Raw genomic sequence first — 12,908 nt, forward strand, 5'->3', positions numbered from 1 at the left:
TAGTGAGGCAACCAGAACGGCACACAGTATTCCAAGTGTATTTGCACCATAGATTTGTTTAATGGCATTTTATTTTCAATTCCTTTTCTAATGATCCCTAGCACAAAATTTGCCCTTTTCATAGTTGGGTCAATGTCTTCATTGAGCCATCCACCACCATCTGAAGGTCTCGTTTCTGATCACACTCTGCCAGTGTATATGTGACTGGCATTTGTTTTTCCCTGACATGCATCACTTTACATTTGTTTACATTGAATGGCATTTGGTATTTATTGCCCATTCACTTAGTTTGAAGATGTCATGTCAGATCACTTCAAAATGCTAAAGAAAAAACACACGACCCTGAACAATTTAGGATCATCAGCAAATCTGGCCACCCCACTGCTCACCCCCAACTCTAGATCATTGATGAACTAGTTAAAAAGCACATGTCCGTCTACTGATCCTTGGGAGAGTCCATTTTCTACATCCCTCCATTGGGAGAATTGTCCCTTTATTCCTATTCTCTGCTTCCTGTTACACAACCAGTTCCTGGTGCACATGAGAACCTCTCCTCTTATTCCATGACTTCTAACCTTACTCAGTAGTCTTTGGTGCAGTACTTTGTCAAAAGCTTTTGAAAAGTCCAAGTATACTATGTCAGCTGGATCAGTTCTATATATCAGTTCTGGACACTCCCAAACAACTGTAATGGATTAGTGAGATGGGACTTATCCTTGCAGAAGCCATGCTGGTTCTCTTTAAGCAAGGCTTGTTCTTCTATATGCTTGCATATTTTATCTTTAACTATACTTTCCACCAGTTTTCCTTGGACAGACTTTAAGCTAACCAGCCTGTAATTTCCTGGCTCCCCACCACCACCAGATCCCTTTTAAAAATGGTATTAACTTGGCTGTTTTCCAGTCCTCATAGTGATACCCTCCTTCTCCAAGACCCACCCTCTCCATAACTGCAAGGCAGCTATTATCATGAGAATGGGGTGTAGCTATAATGTCCCTGCAGACCTCAGCCCTCACCCACTAACTTTGCTACCTCTCTCAGCTTTTCCAGTTCAGCTACCTTGGGCTCAAGGGAACAAACTTGTTCCCAGAATGCCAGGAACTCATTGCACTGATGACATACCCATAACTTCTGTCCAGCAGGCAGATATTAATCATACATGTGGCAGACAGTGTGAAACCCACAGCATGTCTTGTTTGAACCTTATCTTGTTTGAATGCCTTATGTAGGGCATCGGGTCTCAGGGGACATTCCATGGAAAGGGTGGGTTTTGAGGAAAGATTTAAAGTAAGTAAGTGAGGTGTACCCACAGAGGTGCTGTAGGATTCAGTTCCAGGCATAAGGGGAAACAAGAAAGAATGAAAAGGCAAAATCATGTCAGGAAGCAGAAGACCTTTGGACAACTGAGGATAGTGGAGCCAGATGTACAAAGGCCACAGGTAGGAATGTTGCAACATATAAGAAATAATTAGGGCTGGCCTGGTACCCTCCCCTCCATATACAGAGCACCAGTTTAATCTGGTGATGGGACAGAGTCGTTCAGCATACCTGGGGACAGAAGATTAGCTAGCTTTAGGGATTATGGGACAAGTTACGTTACATTGACAACTCCATTTTCCAGCAGGTGAAGCTGCTACAGGGGAGTGAGGAGACTCCAAAAAATGTCTAGAGGGAGCTGCCATTGCTTCCTTTCACCCTCCAAAGATAGCTGCCTCGCACTGCCTAATGGAAGGACTGGCTCTGAGGTGCAAAGTTATGGGAAAGTTTTGGAGGTAAGGAAGAGAAGCTTGTGTAGGATCCAGGGTGGTCAAGTAACCACTGTAGTATTTTATTATTTTTATTATTGTTGCTATTATTAATTTAGAAGCTTAAATCTTTCCTGCAGTTCTTTATATTCTCAGCTGTCAGCTTCCCCTGGAAGATTCTAGGGCTGACTAGAGGAACTATAAATAATAAGCCCGAGGGAAGATGTTGATGAGGGCCTTAGTCATTGTTTAAGTGCTTATGAACACATTTCAGACTGGAACACCTGGAAAAACAGTTGGAAGGAAAGTATTTTTGCTCAAGCATGAATGTCATCAAACATTTCAGGTTAGACAAAGGTCTCTGCTTGTAGTTTTCCTCAGTGGATCTCCTCAAAACAAAGAGCTGGCTTCGCTCTGCAGACTTGTCTAATATAATCATTCAAGCAGAAATATTTTGCTTATAAAACAAATAATAAAGGTGGAAAAGCCATTCTATTAGTTTTAGTTTTTAGTTGCCCTGTCAGTTTTCAGATACATGAACATTTTACATTGTGCATTCAGGGTCAAAACCAGAGTCCTCTTTAATCTTCTTCAGGCATTCATAATTTGTACACCATGATAATCATCCTTGTGGAGAACCTCTATGTGGGAAGAGCCTCCATGAATCCAGAAGTCTTTCCACTTCACACAACTTATGGAGGGTGAGAAAGACACTTGTCCCTTTGGCCTCCCCTCACAGGAATACGGTACACAGATGTACAAATGCCTGAAGAGGGCTCTTGATGCCACTCACTACAGCTGAAGAGGAATATAACAGAAAACAGAGGCATTGTCTCCCAATGTTTAGATATTGGCTGCTCCAGGCTGGAAAGAATATCAAGAAAGCCCATTCTATGGCCTCCTTCCACTGCCCTCTTTATTGGGGGATAGTGCTATGCAAGATGTACTTGCAGAGTATCCTGTCTAGCTTGGGGGCTAGGAGGGACACAAAGGCAGCCTCTGTGGCACAGTCCTCTCTTAAGCAGTCTGTTTTTTCCTTTATTGCCCTTATCTCCAGTTTGGCTTCCAGAGTGCTTGGATAAACAGTGCAGGGTTTCTAGCAGTCCACCCCTTCTTAACTTTGACAATGGTGCAGAATCGTAACTGACAGTGGCAGAAGAGTGGGTAGGAGATCCCCTATTGGTGATCATCCCTGAACAGTTTTGTTTGTTTTGTGTATTTATATGTGGTCTCTCCATAACCCAGTGGCTAACATTTGAATGATTTAACAAACACACTACCAGCCAGCAGGTAGCTGAACAGTAGAAAGATCCAGTTCAGACTGTAGTGAAGCCATAGCACTATCCATCGTGCTTTAGGGGGTGGGGTGGGGAGAAACCACATCGCGATGGGATTGTGTTTGAGTCTGGCAGTCAGGGCTGCAGCTGTGATACTTTATGGGCAGACAGAGCTGCCCTATTCTAAGTCCAACCCACGGAAAAGTACAACTTATGAATTGTAGCCATGTGCATGAACTGAAGAAGCAGTAGGATTCCTAAGTATTCATTAAAGCCCTTGAAAATACACATGTGGGACAGCTCATATCACCAGTACTATGTTCATGCCACTTGCATGAACTATTATTTCATCTTTATTTATTATTGATGTAACCATTAGGTGGCCTCTGGGGAAAGGATCTGGAACGTGATATTCTGCACAGTAGCTAGAATTTCCCTGCAGTGTATTATAGAAATATGCATTTTCCCCCCCCGAACAAAAACCTTCCAAACCCCAATGTGCACCTGCACACCCACACCCACACCACCCCATTTGACCTCCTCCTGATTCTTAAGGCAGTATTAAAGAGTGGAGTCTCTTTGTGTTGCGGTTGTGGGATCTCAACTCTTGAGGTTTTTAAGAAGACGAACATTAAATGTATGCTTTCTGCAAATGCAATAACCAACTCCATGTGCCATTGTAGGGCTATGGGATTCTAGGAGTGGGAAGAGACAAATGAAGACATCACTGAGCTTTTAATTAAAACGATTGGACTGCGAAGCTATATATTTTGATAAGACTTTTTTAAAAAAGCAGCTTAATTTGGCTATTGGATATGAGCTGCTGTTTTACATACTATCTTGTCTGTGTGAGCTGCTCCTGTGAGACCTTGGGTACTGCATTAATTCTCAACATTTGCATACCAAGGCTCCAACCCCCGTTCTCTCTTTTGCTCTAACTGGGAACATTAAAACGAGAGACTGATCGGCGTCATTATGCTAGCTTCAAAATGAAATTTCCAAAGCTGCTATAGAACTCCAGTCGCTGCCGTCTGTCCCTGGAAAAGATAGGTGCATAATTAAGTTGGGGCTTTTTTGTTTTTGTTTTGCATTTTTAATTGCCTTGAAGAACTTGTCAACAGATGCATCAGTTAGGTGAGTCATGGCACATAGAATATATTTGCATAAGCCTTTGGTTAAGAGACGGGGGCTCAAATCCCAATACGTGTGCTTACAAATGTAGGAAGCTCAGCATCCTGTTCCTATAGGAGCCCCAGATACCTATGAGAAATGCAAAGCAGAACATGAGTACAATAGCCCTCTCCTGATGCTTGGTCCCCAGCAGCATACTGCCTCTGATACTGGAGGTAAGATACAGCTATCATGACTGTTGATAGCCTTGCTCTCCATGAATGTGATTAATTCTCTTTTAAATTCATCCAAGTGGGTGTAAATAGCTACATCTTGTGGTAGCCAATCCCATAACTAAACCATGTGCTGTGAGAGGAACCAGGTGCTAGTTCCTTTCGTCTCTCCTGGTCCTCCCTCCCTTCACCTTCCTTACATGACCCCGTGTTCTAGTTTTATGAGACAGCGAGAAAATGTGACAGACGGATTATTGGCATGTTTGCTTCTGAAGGTGCAAATCATTTCTTGAGGGAAGGAGGTCAAGGAAGGAAATGATGGGGCCTGAAGTCAACCCATGCACCTCCCTCAATCAGGGAGTTGACATAGCTTCACAGAAAGACTACCTTTTAGGAGACATGCAGGGAGGCCTGATCCAGTAAGGACATCAGCAAATATTCCTGAACTACCTTGGCTTCACCACTTAACTTTATTTTGGTGTGCATATTCACTGTATGGGGCAACAAGTGGAACATTGTCAGATGAAGATAATGAAAAACAGTGGAGAGCTATTGCTTGTTTGTAGGGCTCACAATTCAAGGACAAGGAACCCAATCCAGTATCTTTACTTGTGAGTTTTGTAATACTTTTTAGAACCCAACGGCATAGATTTATATCAGCTGAGGGGTAAGCACATCCAGTATTTGAAAAGTACACGGAGAGCTTTACTGCCGGTCTAGTGGATCAACTTGAAACACTGCGACCCAACTGGAGATTTCTGGTGGTGCAGCCAAAGCACACGTGTATTATTTGCAAGGGTCCAACAACCACAGAGCTGGGCCACAGAGAGGATGAAGCCAATAGCCAGAGAGACCACAGTGCTGAGATTGGGTGCAAATTCAAGCACAAAGGCACAAGGCTTACCCAGTTGTGGCCCTTATGCCAAATGATGTGAGCACATAGGAGAACAGGTATGGTGTCTTTAACAAGATTAACTGCAAGTTGGTTTGAAGATTGCCAGAGCACTTGAGTCTGCTACATTTCACCCTGTTGGACAAGCACAGCATCTGCAGTACCCTGGTACTGGCCAGACTGAGCACTTCTTTCCACATTAACCAGCTGCCTTGTCCATTATTGATGGCGATGAGAATTGTAATTAACATTGTGGTGTGACTTTGTTAGATCTTATCCAGCCAGGTCACCTCAAAATGCTGGTTTCACTTGTATTTATTTCTGCTTTGTAATGTAATGCCTTGCTGTTCAGTGTCCTGTACATGAAGTTCATTTACCATCTGTAAAAGTGCATTGTGCAGATTCAATGCCAAAAAGGCCACTTTAGTCAGATTTGCCAAGTCCAGCCAACTCACCTTTATAAGGGCAACAAGGTGCTATGTCTTTGCCTTGTTGGATCTGCATTTTTGAAGATCTGTCTGGGATGTGTCAAGATACATCTACTTTCGAAATTCTGGGGGCACACGCTGTCAGATTCAAAAGCTTGTTCCATCACAGTGTGAAGAATTAGATGTAAATAGCACATAATCCTTAGCACTTGTGTAATAAAATCTCAAAGGAACAACAAATAAATTAAAATGCAATAGCCAGGCTCAGAGGAAAGATCATGTGGACCAACCCTATGGATTAATTATCTCTTTATTGTACAAAAACAAATATTTGTTGTTGTCGTATTCACTGTTCAAAGTACAAAATAAAAGCATGAGACTTGGTGTCTAATTTTACTGCACAAACAACAACATTCAACCACGAATAAATAATACAAAAGTTGGATCAATGAGTTGTTCTTTTTATTTGGATGCCCTCCCAGCTCTGCCCACAGTGCATCAGTCATACTTCAGAAAGACTGTTTTCATGAGTGGCTGAACAGTTATCTGCATCAGCCAGTTATATGATCCAAGATCACTGCAATGATAATGCAACACATTGAAAAAATGAAGCCCCTCGCATTCACCCACATTTGAAGATTGGAATTAATCCTGATCAAGGCATTCTGAGCAATAAAACATTGTAGGTGACAAGGCATCTAAGAGCGTAGGTTGCCAACCTGTTTAGGCCCATGGGAGCATTTGAAAACCAACAAGACTGCCATGACCATCACACAAACACACAACACACAACTTATTTTATTGGCTATAACAGAATGCTTCTTTCAAACTTAATTTCAGTGGTGGGGAAGGGGGAAGAAATTGGACCAAACATGTACCCACAGGCACATAACTGGTGACACCCACGTAAGAAGGTTGCCAAACCACATAGAACAATATTCCTGGCAGGCTTCCCCCCACCCCCTTCACATCTATAAACAGCAGAGAAGTTGATGCTGGAATCTGGCAATTAGTTCTCTTCTGTATTTTTGGACCAGATGGAGCTGCCTCATTGTAAGCTATTTGTCATGTTATATACTGATGTCTCCTGATGAACCTGCTAAAGAGTGAGAAGCAGATCTAAAGATAAACGATCATAGATGCATGCTTCAGAACTGTACCTGGCTCTGGGGATATAGGCACTCTGTAGACCAGGGTTAACCAACATGGTGCCCTTCAGACCCCATTATTGGACCCCATCAGCCCCAGCCAGGAAGGCCAATTGTTGGCCCAACAATATTTGGAGAGCACCACATTGCCTATGCCTGTAGACACTATAAGTAGCTAAACAACAATGTAGACATAGCATACAGGCCTTCCTCAACAATTTTAAATCAGCACTGAGTCCAGATACTATCACTGACAGACAACACTCTCTTGGGGAGACGGCCTTACCAATGTATCTATCAGATGCAGTAGGGACACAGGTGGTGCTGTGGTCTAAACCACTGAGACTCTTGGGCTTGCCAATTGGAAGGTCAGCGGTTTAAATCCATGCAATGGGGTGAGCTCCAGTTGCTCTGTCCCAGCTCCTGTCAACCTAGCAGTTCAGAAGCACACCAGTGCAAGTAGATAAATAAGTACAGCTGTGGCGGGAAGGTAAATGGTGCTTCTGTGTGCTCTGGCTTCCGTCACGGTGTTCCATTGCACCAGAAGCGGTTTAGTTATGCTGGCCACATGACCCAGAAAGCTGTCTGTGGACAAACGCTGGCTCCCTTGGCCTGAAAGTGAGATGAGCTCCACACCCCATGGTCGCCTTTGACTGGACTTAACCTTCCAGGGGTAAAACCTTTAACTTTTTACCTAGTGCTTTATATTCTTTACATAGTTAAATACTCCATTGGTAACTTGGACTTCAGAGAAATAATTGTAGAGCCTGGTAATTCTAGACAGTAATTTCATTTTTTCAAGGTAGGCATGACAGACAATTTAGGCATTGTATATCTGTTCCAGCCTGGGTTCAGTGAGTTGCCCTAGTTCACCCTGATGGGTCACCTTTACAGAGAGTGGGACAAGGGGAGTGCAACCTTGCTCCCACTTCCCAATCTCTCTGCAGCTTGTGATACTATGGACCACAACATCCTCCTGAACCTACCCTGTGGAACTGGGGGCACTGTATTTCAGTGGTTCTGGTTCTACCAATGGGACCTAGTTCAGGGTGTAACAGTAGGAGAATGTTTCTCATTTCCCTCATGGTTGAACTATGGGGTGCTGTTATGTAACCACATAACAGTAGGACACTAGTCTATCCCCAATGCTATTCATATCTACATGAAGCCACTGGGAGTGGTCATTAGGAGTTTGGGGGCAAGGTGCCATCAGAATGCTGGTGGCACTCAGCCCTATTTCTCCATAACATCTGAATGAAGCAAGACTGTGCCTGGATGCAGCAGTGGGATGGATGAGGGGAAATAAGCTGAGTCTGAATTCTAGCAAGACAGAAGTACCAGTAAGTGGTTCCCATATCTGAGAAATTGGTCAACTGCCTGCCGTAATGCATTTTTGGATTCAGCTCTATCACTGGAGGCCCAGGTAGCCTCAGACTCCTCATGGAATTATCCAGGCTACTATCTGCTTTACTGGTTTCCCTTTTTTGGACCTGCTTTGCCTGCTTGCCTGGATCTTGAACCTAGTGGTATTTAATTCAATTTTGTTCTTTGCTTACTCCTGACTTTATATTTTCCTCATTTGAATTCAGACAGCATGTGTTTGTCTTTATCCTTTCCGAGTCTCCCTACCCCTTAAGACTGGCCACACCGGGGACTTGAAAAGCAAAGGGAGTGGGAAGGTACCTTTCCAAGTTTCAAGGACTTAAAAGGCAAGAGAGAGAAGATTTGCAAAAGCCTTTGTGAGTTGCTCCCCTTCCCTTTTGAGTCCTTCCTCGCTCAGATCTTAAAAGGAGGGACTGGAGACTCACAAAGGCTTTTGCAAGCCCCATCCCACTTCCCTTTTAAGAGCAGAGCAAAAGGGATTGTGACAGGAGGGCAATCCCACCCACCTGCCAAATTTCTCCTGCAAGGCAGATCCTGATAAGGAACTGGCCCATGGAACCAGAAAGGTTCTCCACCCATGGCTTTGTATATATGCAGGAATGTGTAGTTTGCTCAATGTATCCACTGCACTTTAGCTGTTGCCTCACGGAACCTCTTGGGATTCAAGGAAACGTGGAAGAGAAGGGGAGATGGAGAAATGGAGATGGAGAGGGCAGTGACTATCTCCATAGAAACAAGTTAGCTTCCTTAACAGAAAATTCACAGCACTCCATCTCCCTTGGAAATGTCAATTGAAAACTCCTTACCCAAGCAGTTGTCTTGTTATTTCTTTGTATTGTTTCTTGGATCAATATCTATAAATATAGAAGCAAAGCCATGTAAACAGAGACATTATTAAAAAGAGTAGATGAAAAAACTCCATCAGTTAATGAGGAGCCATACCTTCATTTTTACATGTGTATTCTCTTCACAGCTGGAGCCTGGCTTAATGCTGTACAAGATTATTTTCTGCTGTGCTTTTCCACCTCAGATAAGAGACAATGCAGGGTTGAACGAAAGGGATGGCTTCTTCCTGTCTTCAATAGAATATGGCCTTTCAAGGCAGTTTTATTTTATTTTATTTTTTTATAATAATTTTTATTAAGGATTTTACATTACAAAAAACAAAAAGAAAAAACAACAAAAAAGAAAAAATATCCAACAAAAATTGTTAAAAACAATCAATCTTTCCATCTCCTTATATTTCATTTACTTGTTTCTAGGACCTCCTCATACCACCCTTTTTTTTTATTCCAAGTTCAAGTTATTAATTCAACAATTTCTTCCCCTCTTTTTGCTACCCAGATCTCATTCTTAAATTATTACGCTCTTAGATTTTTACTTATATTAACACAATTTCTTCATATTCTTTTAGCCCATCACAGCTAGAAACCACTTAGTTCCAATCCAACATTATTCTAAAATTCCTTAATTTTACAATATCTCTGTAAATAATCTTTAAATTTCTTCCAATCTTCCTCCACTGACTCTTCTCCCTGGTCTCGAATTCTGCCGGTCATTTCCGCCAATTCCATATAGTCCATCACCTTCATCTGCCATTCTTCCAAAGTGGGTAAATCTTGTGTCTTCCAATATTTTGCAATAAGTATTCTTGCTGCTGTTGTGGCGTACATAAAAAAAGTTCTATCCTTCTTTAACACCGATTGGTCAACTATGCCCAGGAGAAAGGCCTCTGGTTTCTTCAGTAGGGTATATTTAAATACCTTTTTCAATTCATTATATATCATCTCCCAGAAAGCCTTAATCCTTGGGCACGTCCACCAAAGGTGAAAAAATGTGCCTTCATTTTCCTTACATTTCCAACATTTACTATCGGGCAAGTGATAGATTTTTGCAAGCTTGACTGGGGTCATGTACCACCTGTAAATCATTTTCATAATATTCTCTCTTAGGGCATTACATGCCATGAATTTCATACCGGTGTTCCACAACTTTTCCCAGTCTGCAAACATGATACTATGTCCAACATCTTGTTCCCATTTTATCATAGCAGATTTAACCGTTTCATCCTGAGTATTCCATTTCAACAGCAAGTTATACATTCTTGACAAATTCTTTGTTTTAGGTTCTAACAATTCTGTTTCTAATTTTGATTTTTCCACCTGGAAGCCAATTTTCTTATCCAAATTGTATGCCTCCATTATCTGATAGTAATGGAGCCAATCTCACACTTTATTCTTTAATTTCTCAAAACTCTACAATTTAAGTCTATCTCCATCTTGTTCTAAAATTTCCCAATATTTCGGCCATTTAGCCTCCATATTGAGCTTTTTCTGAGCTTTCGCTTCCATCGGTGACAGCCACCTTGGGGTTTTATTTTCCAATAAATCCTTGTATCTTATCCAAACATTAAACAATGCTTTCCTAACAATATGGTTTTTAAATGCTTTATGCGCTTTAATCTTATCATACCACAAGTATGCATGCCATCCAAATACATTGTTAAAACCTTCCAAATCCAAAATGTCTGTGTTTTCAAGAAGTAGCCAGTCCTTAAGCCAGCAGAAAGCTGCTGATTCATAATAAAGTTTAAAGTCTGGCAAGGCAAACCCACCTTTTTCCTTTGCATCTGTTAATATTTTAAATTTTATTCTAGGCTTCTTGCCCTGCCAGACAAATCTTGAAATATCTCTCTGCCACTTCTTGAAACAATCCATCTTGTCCACAATTTGCAATGTCTGAAATAAAAACAGCATTCTAGGCAATACATTCATTTTTATAGCAGCAATACGTCCCAACAAAGAAAGTTTCAAATTTGACCATATTTCTAGATCCTTTTTCACTTCACCCCAGCATTTTTCGTAGTTATCTTTAAATAAATTCCCATTTTTTGCTGTCAAATTGATCCCCAAGTATTTAACTTTCTTAACCTCCGTTAAACCTGTCATATTCTGAAACCTCTCTCTCTCAGTTTGTGTTAAATTTTTCTCTAAAACCTTGGTTTTAAATTTGTTTAGTTTAAACCCAGCGACCTGACCAAATTCTTGAATTAGTTCTAACACCCTTTTAGTACTAGATTCTGGCTCCTGTAACGTCAAAACTAAGTCATCTGCAAATGCTCTTAATTTGTACTGTCTAGCTCCGACCTGTATGCCTTTAACCAACTGGTCCCTTCTGATCATGTTCAGCAAAACCTCCAGAACCGATATAAAAAGCAATGGGGAAATTGGGCAACCTTGTCTTGTCCCTTTTTCTATCTTAAATTCTTCCGTCACCACATTATTTACAATTAATTTAGCCTTTTGCTCTGAATATATTGCACTTATACCGTTTTCAAATCCTTGGCCAAGGCAGTTTTAACACCAATCAGTTTGTTCATGATTAGAGGGTGCTGGAAGATATCAAAAAGCTGTTTCTGTATAACAGACAGCCTCACACTTTCAAGGCTGGGGGCGGGGGACAATGCATTGATGGAAAGGGTTGTGACAGGAAGAGAGCTAGTAAATGAGGTTTCATTGTGTTCCATCTCCAGGAGGATCCAGTCAAGAGGGTGAAGACTATTACGAGAAAGCAAGCCCCCTAGTGGTGAGAAGCTGCTGAGGCAAGGCCAATGTTCAGGGATTGTGGGAGTTGTAGTACAGCAACGTCTGGAGGGCACCATGTTGTGTACCCCTTCCCCTTTCTATATGGTCGAGTGCTGGTTCAAAACTCCCACTACGACAAAAAAGCATTTGCTAGTAAGAAACAGATGCACACATAGGTGTGTGCTTCCTGTCTACAACTACATTCACCAATCCAAAACTGGGAAAAAAATATTTATTGCATTTATAGCCCACCCCCACCCCCCAGGCTATCCTGCCCTGAGAACTTTCCCCCAAGAAACCCCCCTGACTGGCTCTGCGTTGCTGGAATGTGTCCTTGAGGCTGGATAATGCTTCCTTGCTTGCCTGAATGGAGGAATGTGTGTGTGTCCATCCAGAAACTAGCCTATGGCTAAAACCACATTTCTGATCATGTTCACTTTGGTCTTTAACTTCACCCACCAGTGGCATGTGGTCCTCCAAGCGTTGCCCAGAAACGCAGCCCTTGGGGGTGAACAATGCTCCCCACCCTTGCTACTATTTATAGCCCCCCCCAAGCCTTTACATGGGGAAGATGGGTAGTCTGTGTCACTGCACTGACAGCCACTTGAAGAGTAGTAGTTGCAGGTAAGTACAAGACAACAGTGCAAGTCTACCACTGTAACCAGGACATTTTTTCCAGCTTTCTAGCAATGATGTATGATATGGATTTTGTCCACATGTATTTCACAAGTTTCCAGGAGATTCTGTGCTACTAGAATTGGGCCCAGAGGAATAAACTTGTGTCCATCACCAAATGGGCTTGGTATCTCCAGCAGGGTATGTTAACACCTGCTTGACCAAGAGCTTAGCCATCCCCAGAATCCTCTTGCTGTACACATCGTGTTGGGGTAGTTGATATCAGAAGGTGCTTAAGTCTTTGATGCTGTCTTAGTTTGGGGAGCTTTAGAAAAGATTTCAGGGGGCAAACCCATATAAGAAGACTTATACACCCCTTAATTGGACAGGCTCTGCTGCAAGCATCCCTGGAGCCACTTGTGGCACTGAAGGGATATCTTTGGAGGTGAATTTTGGAGAGCCCATCTCTATAGATCTGGAACAAGGAGTCACT

Source organism: Podarcis raffonei, chromosome 1, assembly GCF_027172205.1.
Source record: "Podarcis raffonei isolate rPodRaf1 chromosome 1, rPodRaf1.pri, whole genome shotgun sequence".
Taxonomy (NCBI): Eukaryota; Metazoa; Chordata; class Lepidosauria; order Squamata; family Lacertidae; genus Podarcis; species Podarcis raffonei.